Source organism: Meriones unguiculatus, chromosome 12 (genome assembly GCF_030254825.1).
Source record: "Meriones unguiculatus strain TT.TT164.6M chromosome 12, Bangor_MerUng_6.1, whole genome shotgun sequence".
In the NCBI taxonomy this organism is placed as follows: domain Eukaryota; kingdom Metazoa; phylum Chordata; class Mammalia; order Rodentia; family Muridae; genus Meriones; species Meriones unguiculatus.
Genome location: NC_083360.1, coordinates 26119124 through 26140009, shown reverse-complemented (window position 1 = coordinate 26140009; position 20886 = coordinate 26119124). Strand labels below are relative to the sequence as shown.

Sequence of the window (20886 nt, the reverse complement as noted above, 5' to 3'; positions counted from 1 at the left end):
TTATTAATATTTTATTTTTAAATAATTTTATACATTCATTTGTATCCCAGCTGTAGCCCACTCCCTCTCTCCCTCCCAATACTCCCCTCCCTCCCTCATCTCCTCCCTGCCCCCTTCCAAGTCCACTGAGAGGGGGTCCTTCCATCTGGCCCTAGCTTATCAGGTATCTTCAGGATGGTTGCAATGTCCTTATCTGTGGCCTAGCAAGGCTTCTCCTCCATCAGGGGGGAGGGGAAGCTCATGAGTTCATGTCAGAAACAGTTCCTGTCCCCCTTTATTAAGGAACTCACTTGGATACTGAGCTACCATGGGCTATGTCTGAGCAGGGGTTGTAGGTTATATCCATGCATGGTTCTTGGTTGGATAAACAGTCTCATAGAAGACCCCTGTGCTCAGATATATTTGGACCTTGTGGGGCTCCCTGTCCCCTCCAGGATATGCTAATTCCTCCTTCCTTCATATGATTCCCTACACTATGCCGAAGGCTTGGTTATGGGTCTCAGCATCTGCTTTGATACATTGCTAGGTAGAGTCTTTCAGGTGCCTTCTGTGGTAGGCTCCTGTCCTGTTGCTTTTCTCCTATTTCCAATGATCCCCTTTGTCTTTCTAGATGAGGACTGATCATCTTACCCCTGGACCTCTTTCTTGTTTATCTTCTTTAGTTGTACATATTTTAGTATGTTTATCCTATCTTATAGGGCTATATAAGTGAGTATATACCATGTGTGTCTTTCTGCTTTTGGGATACCTCACTCAGGATGATCTTTTCTAGATCCCACCAAAGCTTTCAATCCAAAATATTTACTGTAACATTTTTCGTGTTCTAGAATGGTATTTGCGGTAGTAACTGTGGTGTCTTACAGTCTCTGGACCTTGAGTGGTTTCATTTTCATTGCCATAAAAGAAGCAGAGGAAATCTCAGACAAAGCAGACAGAATCAGCCCACAAAAAAAAAAAAAAAAAAAAAAAAAAAAAAAAAAAAGGTTAAAAAAGGTTTTATTAGGGGCAAGGAAACACGGGGCGGGGGGCACTCAGAAAGACTCTGCAATTTAGATGAGGAGTTGAGGAAGCCAAAACCCAGTCCCTCCTTGAGTGCTGGAGCTTTAAGGATCTTCAAGGGGGTCTTGAAGTAGCAACAAAAGCAATGTTATGGTTGGGGATCACCACAAAATGAGGAACTGTATTAGACGTTCACAGGTTTAGGAAGGTTGAAAACCACTGCCTTAAGGTTTTTCTTTATGGTCAGGAGTATGAAGAAAAACTGGAAGTATGCCATATTTTTTTTAAATCTGCTTGTGGCTCCTGTCTGTCTATTAGGAATCTGTCTAACTGCTAGTCATGCAACGGGAAAATGTATGTATGTCACTGTTCATCCACAGTGGGAAATGTCTGTGTGCTGTGAGTGTGTTCTGTGTTCTCTATGTGTATTACATGGTGTGTGTGTTATGTGTTGTGTGCACTGTGCATGTCTCTGTGTGTGTCTGTGTGTGCCCCAAGGCTAAGGACCATGTCAGGTGTCGTCTTCGATCACTGTCCGCCTTATTCTCTGAGACAAGATTTCTAACTGAATCTGAAGCTCACAGATGTTGTTTTTAACAAAAATCTCAATTGCTCAAATTTACCAGTAGACTAGGGAGCCAGATGCTTGTGTGAAAGCCTGCTAGCTCAGAGAGGCAGAGAAGGCACCCAGCTGGCCTTCCTCCTCAGATGATGTCCCAGAAGGAAAGGCAAACCTCCCTCTCTGCACCAACTCAAAAACTCTCCAAACTGAATGTTCTTCCCTTCTAATTCCTGTGCATCTTTCTATCTGTCCTCCTTACTTCCTTTTACTCTCTATAGTTTTTCTCTGTGCTCACTCCCTATCAACTGGTTGCTTGCTTCGCCTCTTGACCCATGGTTCACTTTATTTAACCCTGTCTTGGATTAAATGTGTGTGTGCTAGAGCTGAGTCACACCACAACTAGAAACAGATTTTTTTCAATAAACAGCACAATCTTGGGTCTCAGAGTTTGAACAAATGTCCTGTAACACATAGATTTGACTGGCCTGGCTGGCCAACAAACTCCAGGAATCCTCCTGTCTCTGCCTCCCCTGCACTCAGGTTCCTGAGGTTACTGCCCACCTTTTTACCTGGGTATTGGGGATCCCAACTCAGGTCTTCATGCTTGCATATCAAGCTCTCTACTGTCTGAGCATCTCCCCAGCCCATGGAAAGCCTAACAGTCCTCTAAAGATGTTATCTTGGGGTAGAGCAGCGGCTCAGTGGCTAAGGGTATGTATTGCTCTTGCAAAGGACCCAAGTATAGTTCCTAGTGTTTACGTGAGGCAGCTCACAACTGCTGGTACCTACAGCTCTAATATATCCTCAGGCACCTGCACTCACAGGCGCATACTCATACACATGTACACAGATACATAATGTAAAATAAAAATAAATCTTGTTTAAAAGTATGCTATCTAATGAACTCAGTGGCTGGCTCTTTGATCACCTCCTCCTGAGGGGGGAGCAGCCTTACCAGGCCACAGAGGAAGACAATGCAGCCAGTCCTGATGAGATCTGGTAGGCTAGGGTCAGATGGAAGGGGAGGAGGTCCTCCCCTATCAGGGGACTAGAGGAAGGGTATAGGGGCAGAAGAGGGAGAGATGGTGGGACTGGGAAAGGATGAGGGAGGGGGCTACAGCTGGGATACAAAGCAAATAAATTATGATAAATAAAAAAGAAATTATAAATAAATAAATAAACCAAAAAGTCTGTTATCTAAGAACACGTGGTGACAGGAAGAAATAGTCAGAATAAATTTATATTTGACAAGTGGTGGAAATTATATAGGTGACTATGTATTGTTTGACATTAAACACAAATGTGCTGATAATTAATAGTTCATATGTTAAATGTTGCTTGTACTTAAACTAGGTCTGTGCCCTCTTACTAAAATTTAAGTGTAGGATTTATGTGTTGCGAACTCACTCAGCAAACACTATATTCCAGGATCCTAGTTATGAGGGCCCAGTCCTGGGCCAGGCAGCCTTCTCTCTGCCCTCACAAAGCTGGCATATGGGGAGAAGAGATGATTTTAGAAGAGAGCTCAGACTGGTCACAGGTAAGTGGGAGGTGACAGGCTGAGCAGGGGACAGTGCAGGCAGGGCTTCAGGGATGGGCAGGAACAGTGGAAATGGGGCTGCAGGAATGAGCATGGGGAGCGGAGAGGGGACTGGGAGGATGAACAGGGATGGATATGTTTTCATACATGAACAAACGCATCAGAAACTGCAAAACGTAAGTTGCAATTTTCATCTTTTTTTGTTTTTTGTTTGTTTGTTTGTTTCCCCATAGTTTTCCAATTTTTCTGCAAGGAAAAAAAATGCTAGCCTAATGACACATTTTAATTGCTTTAATTTTTTAATGAAATACATATTAAAAAAAAATCTCTGAAGTTCTGAGTAGCCAAGCCAAGTCACAGCCTACTTCGTACCAGTTCCTAAGGTAAAAGGCATCCCATTCTGTCTGCATTGCATTACCCAGTGACATCAACATGAACTGTGAAGCAAACAGTCAGCCAAAGGGAAGGTAGGACCTGGTTCGGGTGTGTGTCATGAGTGCAGACTGAAGAGCAGCCTTATGTCCATGGCTGCTGTGGCCATGAGGCAGGGTTGAGTGTGCAGCATTGGAGAAGGAAGAAGGTTGGGCATTCCCCATCAGTGTCCGCCATGGGCTTAAATTCATAAACAGATTAAAGAACGGCTCAGAGAAATTGTGCCCTCAGCTGTGGTCAGAGTGTGGTTTCTGTTAGGATACATACTATGCACCCACCTTTGGGGTCATCTGGAAGTCAAGGTCTGGGTGTGCAGGCAGCAGTCACAACCGTGGAGGAAAGAGTGAGGACAGATGTGGGTGGAAACAGAGAAGGGGCTGAGCCTGTATGACAGGATTAGGACAAGAAGACATGAGCCAGGAAGGGTGGTCAGAGACTCAGCAAGTCCAAAACGAATAGGCTTCTGTGCTGAGGGGGACCAGGAGAACCCTAGGACAGGATGACATGTGCACTATTTCAAGGAAAGATGCTCTATGTGCCTTTTCTCCTGGCCCTCTCTCAGGTACGTCTGACCTTTAATCCATGTATCTGGAAATAGCTATGAGTGTAGTCAAACACAAAACTGTAAACATACTTAAAATAAGAGGTTTTCTTTGCTTTCTTTTTCAGTTCAATCATGTCATTCTCAAGCATTAATTCTATGAATGACAACTCGATGCTGCAATGTCAAAGTTTGGACACCCATATGAGATGGCTGTGAGTGATGAATTGGGCTTCTTTTTCATTCGCAGACAATTGGGATTGTCTCCTATTTCCTGGTCAGCAAAGAACAGGAAGAGAGTGATTAAGTCAGCAAAATCCACTGTCTATGGAGAATGCACTGGTAAGGGCTCCAAACTGGAGGCCTCACCCTTTAGAACCCACCACAGGCCACGGACACCCTTTCTCAGCCCCAGTATGTCGCAGGCTACATTTGAGAGTTTATGCCTCAGACAGCATGGACTCTTAAACCAGGAGGTCTAATCTCAGCTCTAAAACTTACAAAGCTAGCAGAAAATGTTTGACTTCTCTGTGCCTCCATTTTAAATGGAAAGGGTGGCAAGCCTACCTCATGGGACTGCCATGAGGATGAATTGAGCTCTTCATGGGATGTACCTAGTCCCATAGCAAAAGTGGGGGAGCGAGAGTGATTGGGTAATTCCCACTGGAAGCACAGCAAACAGTCTCTGCAGGCAGATATGGTGCTTCCTGATTATCCGGGCTTTGTGGAATAGCTGATATCTTAGAGCCGGTTAAGGTGACTCACTATGTAAGTCCACTTGGTATGGAACCAGAGAACTCTGCCTGCCCTCAAAGCAGCAATGAAAGGCTTAAGTAGAATAAGAACAAGCAAAATCCCTAAGATAAACACAGGATCTGTTTGGGGACAATACTAAAGTGTCAGTTCCCTGCCCTCAGCCTGCAGTGACCAAACTATCATTCAGGACAAAGCTACCCACACTGGAGAGAGAAGGTCAGTTCTTAAGTGAGAGTACTCTTGTATTCAGTGGGGGACAGCCAGCTCCCTTGAAGGCCAGGAGCCACTATGGTAACCCACTCTTCTCTTCATCAGGCTTCTTCAAAATCCAGCAGCTCTGGGGTTAATAGCCAATGGCCCAAACACCAGGACTCTGTTCGGGAAATGTGACTGAGCCCTACCTAAGCCATTCCATGGTTAAATACTTGGAAAATCAACAGCACTGTTTTACTGCTGCCACCGCTGCTGCTGCTGCTGCTGCTGCTGCTGCTGCTACTGAAATCCTGCTGCTGATACAGGGTTGGCCCCTGTTAGAAAGAAGGCAACTACGACTCAGAGAAGTGGTCTCACCCATACCACTTGTCACAGAGCCTGGTTCCATGAGACCCTTATTGAGAGCCCGGGTTGACTATAAGAGCAAAGGCAAGTAAAAGGGTGCTTCCATCAGCAACAGGCCACAGAGACCAGCAGAAAGGGATGTGGACTTTTCTCCCTCACCTGGCCAGGCAGGCTAGCGGCCACCCTTCCTGGGTGGCCTACATCACTGACTTGCACACCCTCCATTTGCATGTGTGGCTCTGTTGACCTGAGCAGAGACAAGTGCTGACTCCAACAAACTGTTGGTTGGTAGCTCAAACGGAATATCCCACTGTAGGGGCCAGCGAAATGGCTCAGTAGATAAAGGAGCTTGCCACCAAACCTGATGATCCAGTTTCAACCCCCCAAACCTATATGTTGGTAGGAGAGAACCAAAACCCAACTTGTCCAAGTTGTCCGATGACCTACACACACACACACACACACACACACACACACACACACACACACACACTTACTCACTCACACACACAGTGAAAAAATAACTAAAGAAGATACAGGTTCAAGACTGGACCTTGAACTCTCCCACTGGTTTGCAACATTTGGTGTTCAAGGTTCCCTTTAGTTTCTGCCTTTATCATGGAGCTAATGTGAATTCTAAAACAAGGATCTGGGAAAAAAAATGTGGAATAAAGAAGACTTTGAGAAAGAGAGGGAGAGAATAAGAAAGAGGGAGTATGAAGATTCAGAGGAGAAAGGACAGATAAGAGGAAGGAGGAGAGAAACAGGATAAATACAGCCATACCCATCAGCAATGTTGTTTCTATAGAAAGCTTTCCAGACTCCACACTAAGGACTTTATCTGCATATTCTCACTTAATCTTCGCCAAAGCTCTGCAAAGCTGGTTCTCAAATTTCTCTGTCAAATCCTTGCCCCAGTTGCTCTGGAACTCCTCATCAATGGCAAAATCCTCCCAAAGCTGTCTAAAGTCAGCGACAGTAACTCACCTGTGCCCCGAGCCTCGTCTAAAGAACGAATGGACTAAGCTTCAAAGGTAGATCGGCTCCCCAAATGATCAGATATGAACCTGGGAACTTGTGAAATAAAACAGCATTAATGATTAAGCTGCATCCAGCTGTTACTGTAAACATCTCGGATGCCCATCATGATAAGCAATTAATGATTAACGTCTGAAGATGAGTGACTGGCAAGCTGGGCTGATTGAAAACACATGTCCGAGTGTGTGGCAGCATGCGCTTGAGCAGAAATTCCAGGGCAGGGAAGTCCAGATGAAGCTTTTCCCAGACAAACCAGTGAGGTTGGTATCCTCTCCCTGTCTGTTATCCAAGCCCCTTAAGAGGAAGGCATCACCATGGAAGAATTAATTCCCCCAGGCCTGAAGCAAAAGTCGATGGGAATGCCATGGAAGAGTCCCAGCATGATAACAAATGACATGTAGGTGCCAATTGAGCTCACATGGACAGTGATAGGCAAATTCTTGCTGCTCAATCCCTAGCGAAAGGAAACTCTGTAATTATTGCTATTTTATGCACACCTGTTGCCATGGCTCCCTAGCTGAAAAGTGACCTGTATAGGCTAATTCTTCTCTCTTCAGCACCTGGAGATACTGGAATTGGTGGAACCATATGGAAGAGGAGAATATCTGGAGAGACGGTGGGCATCCTGGGTAATTATTTTGAGTTCTGTTTTTGTATCTTTGTTAGTTTTCTAATGTTTATGAGTCACCACTGTCCTAGTTTGCTTTCTGTTGCTGTGATAAACACCACAGCCAAAAGCAACCTGGGAGAGGAAAACATTTATTTGATATCCACGTCATCATCCAGTTATGGAGATGGAGGAAAGTCAAGACAGGAACTTAAGCAGGAACTTGAAGCAGACACCTTGAAGGAACACTACCTACTGGCTTTCTTTCTGACTCACACTCAGCTACATTTCTTGTATATACATCCAGGCCACCTGCCTAAGAATGACACCACCCACAGTGGTGTCATTCTTATATAAAGTAGTAATCAATAAATATTTCATAGATGCTCCCACAGGCCAATCTAATGGAGGCAATTCTTCAACTGAGTTTCCAGAAGTAACCCAGTCTGTCAAATTGACAGCCATGATCAGCCTTAACACCCACTATCTAGCCAATGTGTGGCTAGATATTAAGCAAACTACAAAGAAGAGAAAACCTATTCCTTCTATCCAGCAATTCACATGTAGTTAAAGAATAAACTAATGAGAGGAATATGTGTTTAGCAAGCACCTACTGTATGCCAGGCATGTATGATGCAAAGCCTCATTCAGTGGTGCATTGTGGTTCCATCTGCCACGTACGGCTGTGGTCGAGAGTTAGATCACATGGCCAATGTTCCAGGCCTGGGGATTAAAGTTAGGGCACAAAGCAAGATCATCTATACTCCCTGTCTCTTCCACGGATGCTCATTCATGATGCACTGTAGGAAGCCCATCAGCAGGAAGGCAGGCAGAGGCAGATGGATGAGTGGCCAAGGCTAGTTTTATGTCAACTTGACACAAACTATAATCATCTGAGAGGAAGAAACCTCGATTGAGAAAATGTCTCCATAAGAGCTGGCTGGAGGCAAGCCAGTAGGACACTTTCTTGATTGGTGATTGGTGTGGGAGAGTCCAGCCCATTGTGGTTGGTGCCATACCTGGGCTGGTGGTCCTCGATTTATAAGACAGCAGGCTGAGCAAGCCTTGAGAAGCAAACCAGTAAGCAGTACTCCTCCATGGCCAATACAGAGGTTCCTGTGCTGCTTGAGTCCCTGTCCTGATTTCCTTTGATGGTAAACAGCCATATGAAGTGTAATCCAAACAAACCCTTTCCTCCCTAACTTGCTTTTGGCCATAGTGTTTCATCACAGTGACAGGAACCCCGATTAACACAGTGACCCTCCCAGAGACAAATGTCTGTTATAAAACAATCTCACAGCAGGGTTGAGGCAATCAACCACTTTTCTTATTCCTGGGACTTTCTAGATTCTTTCTTTTCCTAAATTCTATGCACCCATGTTTCTTTTTACCTTCTTCTCTATCAGACTTCCAATGGTGGACTCCTCCTCGTTCTCTTTTGCAATTTCTCTCCATGGGTCATGTCTTAGTCAGTGTTCTATTGCTCTGAAGAGACATCATGACCATGGCAAAGCTTTTTTTTTTTTTTTCAATTATTTACCTTTATTTTATGTGCATTGGTGTTTTGCCTGCATGTATGTCAATGTGAGGATGTCAGATCATGGAGTTACAGGCAGTTGTGAGCTGCCGTGTGGGTGCTGGGATTTGAACGCTGGTCCTCTGGAAGAGTGTAAGTGGAAGCAGCAAAGCTCAGTACACACATCAACCAAAATTTAAACCATGGCCGTTACCAGCCAGCTGTGTGGCCTTCGACCACTCACTTAGGCTCTCTGGAGTTAACTTGCCTAAACCATAGGGGTGACAACATGTTTCTGTTTGGGGATTAATAATAACATGTGGACATAACACCCAGCCTTCAGCAGAGACTTGTTGGGTGTAGCTATTTTTAAGGTCTATAAGTCAATCATTCATAAAATTCAGAGAACTCAAGGTAAATATTTATATTCAGACGTTCATTGAGTTTTTCTTGGGTTCTGGTTCTGCTTGGCTGGAGCCATCTGACGAGAACATAGCTGTCTTTGTGGCCTGAGAAGTTCTGCACCACCATGCTCCACTCGGGAGACTCAGCACATGTCCTGATGGTGAAGCAAAGGCCCAAGGCCCACACACCGGCCAGCGTGGGTCTTACTGAGCCTTGAAGAGGTCAGTCTGAGACCTTTTGCTGAGCACAGCCCGGAGAGTAAGGCCCTCCGGCTGCTGGTGTCTCTGCCCAGTGCAGAGATTATGGGCACCTTCATGAAATGGCTCTGGTGGGACGGAGATATTGAGATGCCCGGAAGGTGGGGTGTTGAAGAGGTTGGATCTGACGAAGAGATGCATAAACTGATGCGTGTGGTGTTAGGAGAGACGAAAGGATCATCTGAACCCAGGATGCTAAAATGCACTGGAACCTGCCGTGCAAAGTGGGGCGTTCTCGTAGCCTGTTACTCATATTCTCTCCAGCAGAACAGAGCAATGGAGAATACACATGCTTACTCATACTTTTATTTATTGAATACCTACATGTCCATTCAACAGCCTGTATTAGTACCCCACTGTGCATCTGGTTATACCTTATATCTAGGCAGGGAAAGCCCCGCCCACCTGTACCTCCACACCCCTGACCCCTATATTCAATAGACTGCAATCAGACACCAGCAACCATACACCTACATTATCATTTATATACAACCTCTTGGGATTGATGCTTAGGCACTGTAGCAGTTTGGTTGTGTTTTGAGGGTTGTTTTTCTTTTCTTTTCTTTTCTTTTTTGAGACAGACGTTTTGTGAATCTCCAGCTGGCTTGAAACTCACTATGTTGAGTTTGGCCTTGAATCTACAGAGACCCAACTGCCACTATCCCTGATGGCAGGGATTAAAGGCATGTACCTTTATTATACCCCATGGCTGGCTCACCATGCTGGCTTGTATGTGAAATGTCCCCCTTAGGCATTTGAGCACACAGTTGGTGCTGCTGTTTAGGAAGGTTATAGAATCTTTTTAGGAGGTGTGGCCTCGCTGGAGGAAGTTTGTCACTGCAGATGGGCTTTGAGGTTTTACAACATCTCCCTGCTTTCTGTGTAGATGAACAATGTGACCAGACAGCCTTCTGCTCCTGCCAGCATGGTGACCCCCCCTTTCCCCATAATTATGGAACTGTAAGTCAAAATAAGTTCTTCCTTCTACAAGTAGCTTTTGGTCATGGGATTTTGTTGTAGACGGTGACAGGTGTCAGGAGAGCCAGGGCCAGGGAATCCTGACTTCCCTGGGAGACCTTAAGGGGATCATGCTATAGCACAGGGTGGGCTGGGGGAGGTAGTCAGTCAAACTGTAGGAGCCATCAAGCAGAACGTGCTCAAGCTAGAAGGAATGTGTTAGAGCAGTGGTTCTCAACCTGTGGGTCGTGACCCCTTTGGAGCTGAGTGACCCTTTCAGAGGGGTCACCTAAGACCATCTGAAAACACAGATATTTACATTAAGATTCGTAACAGTATCAGAAAAACAGTTAAGAAGCAGCAACAAAAATAATTTTACTGTTGTGGGTCTCCACGACATGAGAAACTGTGTTAAAGGGTCAGAGCATTTGGAAGGTTGTGAGCTACTGTGTTAGAGAGATCCATGTAGATGAACACTGGACATGGGGTGAACAAGACTTGTGTTGGGAACAAGGTTAGTAATGTGGATTTGTCCTCAGAGCAATAGGAATTCTGATGGTTTCTAAACTGGGGTAGTTGACCAAGTCAGGTCTTTATGAAGGTGGCCTGGAACCCCATGAAACTGGGCATAGAGGTTGGGGGAGACAGAGAATATTGAAGAACTAGAGACAGAAATACCCACTTCAGTCCATAATCAGATGATGTAGGCTGGACCAGAGTGAGGCCACTCATAGAAAGCTACCTGTAAGGTGGCCCCGGGATGGCAAGAGATGACCCCTGCCAGTTCCCTGGCAACATGGTGTCACCTGATCTGGGCTGTAAGTGAAGGCCACACTTCTAAATCTCCCCAGGGAAGATAGCTTAGAGGGGATAGCCTAGTCCAGCACAGTGGCACATGCCTGTAATCCCAGCACTCAGGGGGCTGAGGCAGGCAGATCTCTGTGAGTTTGAGGCCAGTCTGGTCTACAAAGCAAATCCAGGATAGCCAGGACTACACAGAGAAACCCTGTCTAGAAAAACCAAGAGGGGGTGGGGCAGTCTCGTGCAGGGATCAGTGTGGGGGCTTCAGCTTCAGACACAATGGCTAGGCTGTGTGACTGGGACAATTGAAGCAACCAGGCTGTCTGGATTTCTTTGGTAAAGAGAACCTTGGCTCTCTCACTACAGCCCGAAAACTGCAGACCTGCATCTAAATGAGATACGTGGAGAATCAGACTTCAGTTGCAGAGCTATTCACTGAAACTTCATGTCCACTTTACCCTCTCTCCACCGTGGCATGGAGTGTACACCCCTCTGTCCACTGTGTCAGGTACTGAGTCTCCAAGTGGCTCCCTTCCTCCCTTTGTCACCTAGCATGACACTGTGACACCTAGCATGAGTCTGCAATGCTAGGTCATGCTCCTACAGAAATCTAAGACTGTTCTCAAACTGGTAGAATGAGTCACCTGTGTATCTATTCTCCCTGCCCCAACCCTGGAAGGGAGTCTCTGCTCAGAGCCCTTTACCTAGTCTCCAACTTCTTCTAGAACATTCTCTCTCCTTTCTGTGTATCTGCCCACACTTAGCCCTCAAAACCTAGACTGGGTTTGAGCCTTCCCAAGAAATCTCAGAACCCATCAGGAAATCTACATAAGATCCTGATAAGTGGAAAAAGTAAGCTTATGACCTTTGACACCCAGGACCAAGTTCACATTCTTCTGCACTTTGCCTTCACCTCTGAGTTTCAAGTGTACAAAAACAGCTGAGAAACAGCTGACACAAGGCCATCACTCTTCCCTTTCACTTCCATGGTAGACACTGTGTGTGTTTGTGTTTGTGTATGTGTGTCTGCATTTGAGGGCTGCGGGCACACGTGGGGTATGAAGCACAACATTTGGGTCCTCACTCTTCTGCCCTCTTTGAGGCAGAGTCTCTTCACAGCTAGGCTTCTGGAGACTCTCTTGCTGCCTCCTCCTCCCATCTTCCCTCAAGGATACGGCGAGATTTCAGATCGTTTTGCTACTTACTGTATCTGGCTTTTATGTTGGTCTGAGGTCATAAAGTCTGCACAGCGAGCAAGCAAAGCACTTTTAGTCACTGAACCACCTCTCCAGCCTTCAACAGCATTCTTAAATAAATTTATGTGTGCATGTGCGTATGTGTATCTGTATGAATATATGTCATATCTGTGCAAATGCCCAAGGAGGCCAGAAGAAGGTATCTTAAATCCCTGGAGCTGGATTACAGCAGCTATGAACTGTCTGATGTGGGTGCTAGGATCTGAACTTGGGTCCTTTGGAAGCAGCAAGTGCTCTTACCTGCTAAACTTCTCTCTAGTGCCCAGTAGACATCCTTAATCAATTGTACTACCCTTTCCATCAGCTCAGGCTGAGCCTCTGCATCCTTTTCACCACAGCACCATGAGTTTTCGGTAGGAACTGGACTGGGAATGAAGTGGCACCTGTTGGCTCTTGCCACAGACTCAACTCTGCCTGTGCACACAGCACAGAACTTAAGAACATCTGCCCATTTTCTCTGCTTTCCCCACCCTGACCACAGCCACATGCTACAGCTATTGTCTCCCAGCCTTTGGTCAATTCAACACAGCCAAAGGAAATCACTGATTCCATCATTGGCAGATGAAGATACCCCAAGGCACCAGTACCAAACCCTTCCGAGCCAGGGATGAATGGAATTTCAGGTGGCAAGCTGGTCTTGCATTGATTTGCATGTTTTGGTCATAAGAGAGGCAGTGGTGGTAGGAAACAGAAACGCTTGAGCATGGGATGGATTCCTTTCAAGCCCCAGCTTCTAGACCAGAAGTTCTCAACCTGTGGGTCATGACCCCATTGAGGGTTGTGTATCAGATATTTACATAACAGTTCATAATCATGGCCAAAACTACAGTTATGAAGGAGTGACAAAATAATTTTATGGTTGGGGCTCACCACAACATGAACTGTATTAAAGGGTTGCAGCATTAGGAAGGTTGAGAACCACTTCTCTAGATCAAGAAGATCCTTGTCCTGGCTTCCTCAGGGTGTCTGGTACTCAACGTAGGTCATGAGGGGCTGGTAAGATGTTTCAGCAAGTAAAGGGCTTGCAGTGAAAGTCTTATGACCTGAGTTCAATTCTTGGAACCCAAATAAAAGTGAAAGGAGAGAACTGATTCCACAAAGTTATCCTCTGACCTCCATAGTGTGCACACATACACATACATATACATCATCATCATCATCATCATCATCATCATCATCACCATCATCATCATCATCATAATAATTTTTTAAATACCTCAAAAAAGAGGTATTTATGAGACAGTTCCTTTCCATGCTTAAGGGCACAACTCTTCCTGGTAGGCAGTCCAACTCCTGCTACTCCCTGCTTTAACTCTCAAGTTCCCTGGCTATACTCATCTGCTCATTTGCTCATTCAGCAAAGTGCCATTCTTGCTCATAGGAGAGAGTATCAAGGCTCAAAGAGGTAAAGGTACTAGCCCAAAGTCACGCACCAAGAGAGGGCCAGCCCAGGGTGCTGTCTGTCATCCTAGTCGACTCCCTGCAGGGCATGCCTGGTATAGGTTTCAGAGGTCAGAGCCCTTGGTGCTGATGTGCTAAGCTGTGTCCCTGTCAACAGGCCCTACTCCCTCTGCCTGTCACGGAATTTCCTGGTCTTTGCACCCTTGGGGCGCTGACTGGACAGAAATCACACCCATGCCGTGCCTCCCTCCTGATGGTCTTGGCCCTGAGCCAAGCCTTTTGACAGTCTCAGCTCAGAGACACTCCCACCTTCCCAGGACACGCCAGGTGCTTAGCACTCAGCCTGGCCAGCCCGTGGGTGTCCCAGCTTCCCTCTCAAGCCTGAGCAGCCACTGAACCTGTCTGAAGCCCAGCTGCAGCACCTGTATCATGGGCGTAAGCCCCACTTCCTGAGCTGGCCCCTAAATAGTTTCACGACTACTATCCAGAGCCCACCACAGTTGGCGCTTCATCTGCAAAGGTTCGGCAATTGGAGTCAACCAATCGAATACCAAAAACTGTATCTGTAGGAGTCATGAATGGGCCAGCACTCCTGTGGCATTTGCTCCCAAAGATTCAGGACAGTTAGCATAGGTGATATCCAATACCAAAGCGTTTTATCTATGGGGTGTGAGCATCCAGTTTGGTACCCACGGGGCATCTTGGAAACCAAGGGATGATGGTGTTAGTGGTATGTCTATGCCACAGTTTTTGGCATAGGCAACTGGCAACTTTAGAAAGGGAGGGAGGGAGGAAGCATAAGCATTTAAGCGGGCCTGTCAGTGTGTAGCTGTCTCTGGTATATGTTCTGCCATTACCGCTGGCTACAGGCATCAAAAAAGATCTGTGCTTCCCACACCTCAGTTTTCTTCCTGTTGCTCCCTCTGCATATGGGTCCCCTACAAAGGCTTCCTTCATCTGTGTGCCTCCTCTGGCCAGTTAGAATCTACAGTCTAAATTTTCCCATGCAGTCTGTGGGAGGTCCTGGCTGGTTCATTCCGGTTCTGTGCCAGGCTCTCAGGCAGCAGGAACTGAGTGAACAAATAGCAGTGGCTTCAGTGTTCTAGGACAGATAAGATCGGGATCTCACTGTGACTGACTTACTCATCAGAACTAATCATCAGGCGACCCCAGGCAGAGGCTTGGAACACAAGCTTCCCTCAGCTGCACAATGGTGCAGCCTGCTCCCCAGGGCACTCATGCTCTCCTCCCCAGGGAGGAGGCTGGCCTCCGTCACTGCCTACACAAGTACTGTCTGCTAGGCTTCAGTGACTCAGGTTCTCAGGGAACACATGCACAGACAGACAGACGTCAAATGATTTGCCTGTAGTCACCCAGCTGGGTATTAAGCCTTAAGTGTGAGCCAGGTGTGGTGCTGCACGCCTTTAGTCCCAGCACTCGGGAGGCAGAGACTGGTGGATCTCTGTGAGTCTGAGGCCAGCCTGGTCTGCAGTGCAAGTTCCAGGACAGCCAGGACTGTTACAAAGAGAAACCCTGTCTTGAAAACAAACAAACAAAAAACAAAAACAAAACTAAAGTGTGCTGGGGCCTCTTAGACACCCACTCACTTTTCACCCACTTTTCACCAAGAAATTTTCATATGGCCGAGGGTATATAAAGGTATATAAAATAGGCATACAAAATCAAACATTTGCTGATAAAATCCTAAAGAAATCTTTTAACCTCAGGTGTACATTTAACTTTGTTATTTATTGGTCATGGAAGCAAAGCTGGAGACTAATGAAATGGACGTACTTGTTTATTTCACACAAAAAAGTTAGGTCTTGGCTCAAGGTTTGATTCTGCAGGATACAACATCTTCGAGGTGCTTCTGGCCTGACGGGTATTTTGATTTTAGCATTGTCAATGCTGAGAACACTACTTCACATAAATACATACCACAAAATGGTAGGAGCATGTTTAGGGCCGTTTAGAAATTGTTAGAAATTCTGTCCTAAGCTTGGAGAGATGGACTGGTGGTTAAGAGCACCCGATTCTCCTGCAGAAGACCTGAGTTCAGTTCCAGCGCCCACAGCAGGCAGCTCACAACTGCCTGTAACTCCAGCTCCAGGGGGCTCCTCTGGCTTACATGAGCACAGCATTGACATGCGCACACACACATACACATAACTAAAAATAAAACCTAAAAAAAAAAAAAACCCTACCACAATACAATCTAAGCAGTCACTAACTTGATACTTACATGCTGAGGAATGATAGTTTGAAAATATTAAAAGACCTGTTTCCATAATTAACGCCACTATGTCTCTACAAGAGCAGAAAACTTGGTTCACACAGTTAGGAAAAAAAAAAAAACAACATGTGAGTCACAGCACAGAGTAGTCCCAAACCTGAGCCTGTGGGGTTTCTGGCAGAGCTAGCAATGTGTGAGAGCGTGTCCAGAGCAAAGTGTGCATGTTGTGTGTTCAGATTCAGCGCCGAAGTGGTGGCTGAGTGGTGTTACATACCTTTAATCCCAGCACCTGGGAGGCAGAGGCAGGCAAATCAATGTGAGTTCAAGGCCAGCCTGGTCTACTAATAGAGTCCAGGACAGTCAACAGTCAAAGCTACACAGAGAAACCCTGTCTCAAAAAAAAAAAAAAAAAGCAAAAACAAAGAACGCTGCAGTGGTCATACTGCATGGGTGAACTCACTGCCAGAAGCAACTCAGATCCATTGCATGTTTAATTATTTTTTAATTAAACATTTTAATTATTTTAATTGTTACATGTTGACTTATTTTTTTTTTTTTTTTTTTTTTTGGTCATTGTGTGTTCAAATCCCTTTACTGTTGCCAATATTTTTGTGTTTCCCCTCCCCATTCAGTCACATGACCTTATACAGGGCTGGGACCCACCAGCAGGCTCCAGATGACATTCTGACCATCTCAAAAGTCTTCTGTTAAAAGAATCTAAAGAGGCAGACTATGAGCTCTGAAACCAGAAGCCGGGGTCAATGGCATGACACAAGTCAAGAACCAACAGGTTTCAAGCACAACATGACAAGTCAGGAGGCTGCTGGCCCGGTCACAGGCCAACTGCAGTTTAGCATCTCCCTTCTGGTAGTGAAACTGGTGTCAGGTTGTCCTACTTTAAAGATGTGAGTGGAACAGGGCCTGAGCCCCACTCCAAACACGGCTTACCCGGCAGCACTTCCGTCTCATGGCAGCAGGATTCCAGTCACACACTGCTTTTCTCTGAGCTGGAGAGTCACAGCACTGCTAGCCCCCTCTCTCTCCAGGGTCGTCAATCTCAGATGTCCAGGCAGCTGTCCTGCCTGATTGCTGGCAGTCCCCTCTACCGTGCCAGGTAACACTCAGTGGGCTTACCCTGGTTCCTGGAGAAAACCCTACTGTTCTTTCATTAGAACTGGAAACCTGACTCACTGTTCCCAACACGGAAACTGAGGCTTTCCTCTTGGTTGGTTGCAACAGGGGCCAATCAGGAAGGAGAAAGACAGAATTGGATAAGAACTGCTTGTCCAAGCAGCCTGGGGCACACAGACAGCCTGGGGCATGCCAAAGCCTGAGGACCAGATCCCTTGCAGAGATCTGAAGAGTTGATGTAAATACGCTAGTTGATGGGCTGTGATTCTTTTTTCTCTTTTTATTTTTATGTGTATGGGAATGTGTCTGTGTATGCTTTTTTGCATGTGTGGACACGTGTGGGGTGTAGCTGTGTGCGTGAATGTGTGTGCATGCGGAGGCCACAAAGGGGTGTTGGATCACTCAGGTTGCAGCTCCAGGTGGAGTAAACCACTGGATTTGGGTGCTGGGAACTGAACCCCAGGAGTGGAAGAGCAGCAAGCTCTCTCATCCATGGAGCTGTCTCTCTAGCCCCTACAACCAAGTTCTTTGTCTGTTTCCCATGCTGGCCCTGCTTTCCTGTCGAAATCCTGGATGGGACTTGGAACCTTGTAGTGGTAGTGCCTTGAATTTTTTGCAACCATGCAGCCTGTCGCCAACCTCCCCCACAAAGCACTTGTCAAACTTCCCTCACTTTCCTGCTCTCACTGTCCAGCCTGCCTCAGGCTCCCAGCAGTATGCTGAGCGCTACTGGGATCTCTCCATTCTATTACATTATCGATACTAATATTCCAAGCACCTTTCTCCTGCCCCTGCCTCAGCTTTGATGAACGTGGCTGGTAACTCCTCACAGTGTCTCCCTTCTCCACAGAGCCTCCACGTCTCAGACCAACTAGTGACTAGTTGTGACAGGTCCCCTCAAGGTAGAAGAGCCAAGGGATGCCATGGAGGCTCCCTTGTTTGGTACCCCAGAAGACCCAGTGGATACTGAGTTACAGAAGCACACTGAGGAAGGACAGACACTGCAAAAGAGCCCAGGGTCTGGGTTGATGCTTCTATCCAGGACCCCAGGTATCACTGACTCCTGGCCCTGTCCCACAGACCATACGGAGGGGGTAGGGCAGTATGGATGGGACATGACAGACAGGAACCTGGCCCTGGTGAATCTCATGGTAGTGTGCTGTAGCCATAAGCACACATTGCTCATTTCCCTGGAATCTAAACGCATTTAAGAAGGACATTGCAGGAACCTCATCTTGACCTCTGATCTGCAGTATGAGAGCTAACCAGAGTAGGAAAGTCAACAAAATCCCTGGAACTCCCAGCAGCTTTCTCTGTGAGTGAGAAACGCCTCTGCACCCCAGGTTGAGACAGGAGCCAGGTCAGGTGACCCTCTGAGTGTGGACACCTCCAGGAAGGGCAGTCTCTCTCTCACATTCCAACTGGCTCGCCACTCTGATCCTGCAAATAGTGTGTGTCACAGCAGATGCCTCTGGAAAGCAGCAGCCCTAACCTTAGCTACTGTCTCAGGTAGTGTCTCCCTCCTCAAACTTGGTTGTGAATAACACAGCTCCTGATTGGCCAGTGGATTTCTCTATAAGCCAATCACAAAGAGATCAAAACTGTTTACATTTGTGATGGTTAACATTACATTTAAGGTTTTAATTGCTGTGATATATATCATACATAATCATAATTGCTATGATACACACACACACACACACACACATTATATATATATTCTAGCATGTAAACTTCTCACTTGTACAAGCTGGACCCTGTTAGCCCACTTCCCTTTTCTCCCAGACATTGAAGACTATTCTTAAATTGACTGATTTTTAAATTTTGCTATTTCTGCTTTTGTAATCAAGCATGCTTACTCTTCATAAAAAGATGACTAGGACAACTGCAAGATATATATGTTAAAATAAGACCCTGTGTGGTGGTTTGAATGAAAATGGCCCCCATAGGTCCATAGAAGGTGTGGCCTTGTTGGAGTAGGTGTGGCCTTGTTGGAGGAAGTATGTCACTGAGGGTGGGCTTTGAGGTTTCAAATGCTCAAGCCAGGTCCAGTGTCACTCTTTCTTCCTGATCCCTGCTGATACAGATGAAGAACTCCTGGCTCCTTCTCCAGCACCATGTCTGCCTACATGCCGCTGTGCTTCCTGCCATGGTGACAGTGGAATAAAAAGACTCTGAATTGGGATAGGTGTGGTGGTGCACATGCCTTTAATTCCAGCACTCAGGAGGCAGAGGCAGGTGGATCTCTGTGAGTTCCAGGCTTGTCTGGTCTACAGAAAGTTTTGGGACAGCCAAGGCTACACAGAGAAACCTTGTCTTAAACAACAAAAAATAGCAACAAAACAAAAAACCTTCTGAATTGTAAGGTAGCCCCAGTTAAATGCTTTCCTTTATAAGAGTTGCCATGGTCATGGTATCTCTTCACAGCAATAGAAGCCCTAACTAAGACACCCTCCCTACACATAAGCAGAATACATGTAATCTTGTGGGTTTTGTCTTTAAGCTCTGGGCTGATATGGCTAGGGCTGCATCTTGGAAACACTCTCAGATAAAGCCCTGGGCCCGCATTGGATGCTAGTACCTAAATAAAATCCTCAATTAAAAAATTTTTTATGGTCATGGTGAATCTCTGAATGACCCCAGAACTGTAACAACACTTACTAGGACAAAACTTGTCCCAACCGGTCTTCTAAGGCATAGAGCTCCAGGAGCAGGCATCACCACTAGGTTGACCCTAGGCAGGCTCTTGGGGTTCTGCCCAAAATTTCTCTCCATCTCAAACCCTGTGTCTGACTCAAAGCCTCAGCAACTGGTCTTATTGGCTTCCTGTTAGTTAGGACCCCTACTAGTTCCTGATTCTATCTGCTTTCTTTTTAGCCTACTGTGCCTTAGGAATTCACTGAGTTTAGACCCAGAGAGCATCTCAGCCCTGTTCTCTCCCTAGCTAAATCTTATCCTTCTGTCCATTTGTAGCTCAGTAGCTTCCTATCACATCTGGAAGACAGTCTGTGTGGCTTGTATTCTCTTGTCAACCTGTCCGCACCCTTTGTCTTGTAGACTTGGGGCCAACTGCCTTTCTCAGGACCACTTGAGCTCTGTTCCAGTGAGAGCTATGCACCTGTCCCATTCATAGCTGTAACCGCACAGCTATCCCAGTGGCTGGCTCCCTAGTGTTCCATAAAAGCCTCCACAGCCAAGAAGGACAAGCATGGCCATGCCATTACCAGGCATTTTCTTGTGCCATACTCAGATCTGGACGGCACTGGCCACTGCCGTCAACTCCGGTACTTGTACCTCATGTTTCCAAAACAGTAACTTATGAAGTTAGACAAGATCATAATGAGTGCAGGACCTAAGGGCAGAGGGAGGACAGGCCACCAGCAAGGGGGGGGAGGGCTTTGCAATAACCTTTCTGCAACGATGCCTGTGAACATTCTGAAATCATTGGCATCTTCACCCTGGACACTGCAGTAGTGATAAGAATGGCACAGAGGTCTACAGGTAGGAAACAGTGTCCTGGCTCTTGGCTCACCCTGGGGAGGACCTGCAGGTGATGGTCACTTGTGAGCCCTCTGCTTCTGCTCTGGCATTCATGTTCTACCTAGCAGGCCTGTATGAAGGATGTGTTCCCCCTCCTAGTACAAGTCCCCCCAGAGTTTCACATCCAATATTTCTGCTCCCTCTTGCCCCTTCCTCTCCCCACCCCCAACTTTCTCACATATAGAAAACAGAGGTCTGCTGTTGTTGCTGAAGATAGCTGAAGGGACTCTAGAGAACCTGGAGAACTTAGTGGGTCCGCTGAGGTCCTTGCTGCCATGTGATTGCTCTTCAGGGCCCCTAGAAGTATATGTATCCTGAAGAACGCAATCTGCTCCTCTATGTCAGTGGCAAAATCA

General features: G+C 46.4%; 1 protein-coding gene across 4 annotated transcripts in view; it reads right to left on the bottom strand.

Annotated features, from left to right (window-relative positions):
* The window catches only part of Slc2a9 (solute carrier family 2 member 9), a 147248-nt gene extending 130277 nt beyond the window's left edge, over positions 1-16971 (bottom strand). For 2 of the 4 annotated variants that reach the window (XM_060365395.1, XM_060365400.1), the window contains exon 1: positions 6376-6451. The gene's annotated coding sequence lies outside the window, so the exon portion shown is untranslated. Of the gene's footprint in view, positions 1-3811; positions 3917-6375; positions 6452-16807 lie in introns of those variants that run through there. The other 2 variants (XM_060365397.1, XM_060365398.1) reach the window with 2 other exon arrangements.
* Between the last annotated feature and the right edge of the window lie 3915 nt (positions 16972-20886).